The sequence below is a fragment of the Atheta coriaria genome, unplaced genomic scaffold (assembly GCF_025399875.1).
Source record: "Atheta coriaria isolate IRGN ID8LTWV9N9 unplaced genomic scaffold, Caltech_Dcor_3.1 hic_scaffold_5_pilon, whole genome shotgun sequence".
Classification (NCBI taxonomy): domain Eukaryota; kingdom Metazoa; phylum Arthropoda; class Insecta; order Coleoptera; family Staphylinidae; genus Dalotia; species Dalotia coriaria.
In genome coordinates, this window is record NW_027045447.1 from 5,179,078 (window position 1) to 5,183,891 (window position 4,814).

Consider the following 4,814-nt stretch of genomic DNA (forward strand, 5'->3'; position numbering starts at 1 on the left):
GCGCGCATCAAAAACAAACGACTCACAATAATATACATGCGCGAGAGGAAAAAGTTTCGCGGAAAAACCTTCTCAGACGCCGCAGATCAGAGGGAATATTTCAAAATTAATTATAGAAATTAACTCGCGGCGCGCGGCTGTGAATCATGTGTAATTTCTTCGATGTAGTACAAAGTAAATTTTCGTTTTATTGGAAAGTAAACATAAATATTTGCCGTTTTCTTTTAAAATAACAAATATCGCACGAAATCAAAGGCAGATATACAAAGTGTTTGAATTCTCTGGGATATAGGTAAATCATCGGATTGCTGATTTTGAAGTTTTGACAGCTGAAGAATACGTAGCAATAAAATTCAAATATTAATCGCAATAATCCTTCTGATTTTAGTCAACCCCCCAATTGCAATAAGCGAGATAAGCGAGAATGGATTAAGAAGTCAACATTTTGCATGACAACATTGGCTTGGAAGTTAAAGACTTTTATTGCTACAATTCCGACGTCTGTTTTCACATTTAGTTGCAATCACGGAGGATTTATGAGGTTTAGTTGACTTAAGGCAGACTTTTCGGTGATAAATTGCTACTGTATTGCCCTCAATAAACGCACAATGCATATATTGATAAGCGGATTAAGAAGTCAACTCTTTATGACAAGTTTTCACAGCAAGTTTTTATCAATATTCTCTATTCTAAGGTTTCACTATAAAAATATTAATAAAGTTCAACAAAAGCAAGTGGCTCCTTTTTAGAAAATTTAATAAAAGGTATTATAAAGTCACTATTTTAAGCATATAAACAAAGGATTTGAAAAGTCATTAGGCTACCTGTTTCTACTAGCGACAGTTAATAAAGATTAAGTTATAAACGTAAGCAAATTTCCAGACGGATTTAAAAGTCAATTCGAAACGCGTTAATAATCCATAATATGAAACTCAAGTCATACTACAAATGAACTGAATAAATTTAAGTTTCTAATGACAAATATCATAAATCAATCCAAACTAATATTTTTTACATCCTGCACCCCTTTATTTATGTTAGTCTGAACGCAGTCTCGCATCGTTTACTTGTTATTACAATTATATCGTTGTTATGTACATTATGCACTCGCCCGTTTCGCGCATTGTTATCACGGCATAGTCGCAGGCTTTTGGTTTTGTTACACGCGGAGATTATGACGCGGAAGCCGCGGGGGTTCCCCTTCATGTGAGAGACTCACTGTACTATATTTTCGTTTTTCGCGTCTCAAACAACGCACGCGTGTGCGGACACGACGCCCATTGTTGCGGCGCACGTTTCCTACTTCATTATAATGTTGTTTTGGGCTCGTTGTTTTTTCATCTCGCTGCACCCTGCGAACGCGCGTGTGCCGGCTCGTTCTGATCTGTTGATCCTGTTCATCGCGTCTATTAAAATCGGAAATCCCAAAAACCCAATGTAATTGTTTATCTAACGATAACCACGCACTACAGGGATGGACTAGGGCAATATTTTTACTGTTTAAAGTTGGTTGTGTTGTAGTATGTTTTAGTACTGTATCTAGGTTTTTTATATTATGAAACTATCGTACGAATAATATTAAGCCCGTTCCTGGTTATATAGTAATACAAGATTGAATAATAATAGAGATGGTGAGATCTTATTATCACTGGCATTGGACACGTGCAATGCACACGTCCTGGTTCAGAGGGGGTGTGCTTTTTTCAACGCGTGATTATTTTGATTACGCATTTGGCATGCGTTACACCCGTGCCCCGCCGTGCTCGACGTTTTTCCGAAGTGGTTTAATGTTTTTGTCTCCGGCGCCGACTTCGGGTCATCCGCGCTTGCATCATCGCCTGGAGCGCCTGGAGTGCGTGCTCGTTACGAATACGTGCGTTATCGTTTTGTTGGTTTGTTGCGCTAAACGGCGGGGCGTTGGGAATTGAGAAAATGCCGTTTCTATACAAACGTGTAATGGGAATGTGTATTTGTTTTCTGTTTTGATTTCTTGTTCTGTGCCATCATTCACTTCCACACAGCCAGCGTAGGGGTGCTTTTTCGACTGGAACTAGGGTGGACTAGTGCCGGTGGTGGATAAACAACGGCGTGATTGTGTGGTTTTGCTTGGCTGGTATTAAATTATACTTTGAAAACACTACCAGAGGAAACAAGATGTGGGATGTCAAAGCAATATAAATATTTTTCTTTGTTTTACATAATCTTGTGGGATAACAATTTACCACCTTCTGTCAATATTGTGTGGGTGTGTTAGTTGATTTTAATTAATATTTGAAATATTGTTTACTAGCGGACCCAACAGATATTGTCCAGTACGCATGTTTAACTGAATTTAAAAAATGTGTTATGAAATCAACGACACAAAAAAATTTGTAGGTTTGATTGGTTGATAACCAGCGCGCGTGTACATTTGATAAAAAGAATCATGTTGAATACTCACACTGAATCAGTAAAGCATATAGTCTTTTATGAGCACTTCCAAACCCTTCACACACTAATTACCTAGGTATATCTTACTGTAATATTACAATAAGCACGCGAATTATTAGAACATAAGAACAGCACAAAGTTGCAAAACTTTCTTGATTCTGATCGTAGCGCCACCATCGGGACTAAAATGAATTATTTTTTCATATCTAAAAATTCCATTGCAGCGCCCTCTGCCGGATTACACTGAATTAACATTCAAAAATCAGCAACAATTTTTAAATAAATATTTTCCCATAAAATAAACTAAAATAAACATAAATAAACTATTCTTGAATACACTAGTATACACACAAAAAATGTATGCACTTAGCACTAACATAATATAGACAGTTCGAAACCTGTAAAAGTTGGACCATGATCTAAATAAAGTTAATAACTGCCCGATATGGCTAAAATTCAATATAAAAATAGATTAACAATATAGGGTTAAAATAAAATTTTATAAAAAATTATGAAAAAGGATAAAAGGTCCTCCCCGGCGGGGAATCGAACCCCGGTCTCCCGCGTGACAGGCGGGGATACTGACCACTATACTACCGAGGACTTGTGTTAGTAGCAGGAAAAATTAGGCTTTTAGCAGGAAAGTTACGTCTAACTACTTAAAATATACCATTCAACACTACAGCATTACGTTTATTTCATGTATACCCAGAAAAAAGTAATTTTTAATATATTTTCCGACGAAAATCTACTCTTGTATTCTGAAATTTAATAAAGTGATGCTTGTTATTCTTCTATTGTCAATAATTCAATAATGTATGTCGCCTAGAAACGGATTATAAAGTCAAAAGTATTGAATATAAACAAAGGATTTCCGAAGCAATTAAGCTACCTGACTTCTGCCTAAAGACATTAATATTATCCTAGACAATAACGAAATTTGCATAAAGATTTAAAAGTCAATTCACAAGCGTTTAATTCCCATTAGTTTATATGTTCGGAAAGTTTACAATTCCTCGTAGAAATTGTAATAAACGCGTCAGACAATAACGATAAGATTATAAAGTCAACTTATCACTATATAAACAAACGATTTAAAAATCTCATTAGGCAACCAAGTATGCCGATTACATCGCAAATACAGATTTAAAAGTCAACTGATAAAAATCTACTACACGCTTACAATTACTGTGTCGTTAAGAAACACGCTTAGTTAATAATATTAGTAAATGATTTGAAATCTAAAGGTGGAGGTATTTTCCAGAGTCAATTGTCATTGACTACTTCAATGAAATCTATTAAGATGCGCCAAAAAGCAAAAGAAGAAAATGAAAGCCTAGCAGCAGAATAACAAAACAAGCAGTTACGATTTCCAATTATGCATCTCAATCACCATCTCCTGTTGCGAACGTGCTGTCCCGTTGCTCGCTTGTCGACAACAAAAAATCGTCGTTTTGTGTAAAACTTGACGTCTCATTCAACCACGTTTAGACGCTTAGCAACACAAAAGGCAACCAGAAAAGCGACCAAAAAGTGGCGAAGAATGGGGAAGTACACAACGCGCGCAACGAGCACAAGCCCACTATTAGTACTACATTTAAACGAGGCCTGCCGCTGAAAATTGACATTTTGCCATTATTATCGACTTCCAACATCTGCTCCTCTGTGTGCTTTGGCGTTAAACGCACGGCGTTGACTTTTTGGCTTTGGCTTTTCTTGTCTAAGCAATGCGTGTGCGTCTTGGGACGCCGCCATGCTTACCAGGAAGTGCATTGTGTTGAGTCGGCCAAAAACGCACCGCATGATCTATTTCCAATTGGCGATTGGCACGAGCACGGCTTGAACAAAAACACTATGCGGTTGTACAATGTCCAGCTAACGAGTCGTTTTATGTGCCTTTATTTAGTTGTTTGTGCGTTTTTCAGAAAAAAAAAATTGGACGGATGTCTGTGTTACATGGACAAATGTTTACGTCAACTATTTGACAATCAATAGGTTCAAAATCTGGACATATGTTATTTTTTGAGGTATTTTGAGCTTAGGAAATGAATAATACCAATATTAATCGAAAAAATATTTATTTTGGTATTTTTTACTAAATTCATTAAGTAATCTGGTATTTTTCATCAAATCATAATTTAAACTTTGTTTATATTAGATTCGTGGGAATATTATGTTATGCCACAGTTTCTCTTGCGTTAATAAATAAGGGTGAATATTTTGAGTGGACATGTCCACAGTCCACATGATGCGGGCAGAAAATATTTCCATCAAAATCGAAATTTCTTCGCGTTTGCTACGCTTCCACATAAATTGAAACTGTGATCATATTTATTAAGCATAGAAAGCAGCCTGCATGGCCTGACTGTAGACAATAACGATTA

At 36.5% G+C, this 4,814-nt stretch overlaps 1 non-coding gene across 1 annotated transcript; it reads right to left on the bottom strand.

Moving 5' to 3' along the window:
* Positions 1–2,961: 2,961 nt before the first annotated feature.
* On the bottom strand, positions 2,962–3,033 carry TRNAD-GUC (transfer RNA aspartic acid (anticodon GUC)). The gene has a single exon. It is a non-coding gene; the product is annotated as a tRNA-Asp (tRNA).
* Positions 3,034–4,814: the final 1,781 nt, after the last annotated feature.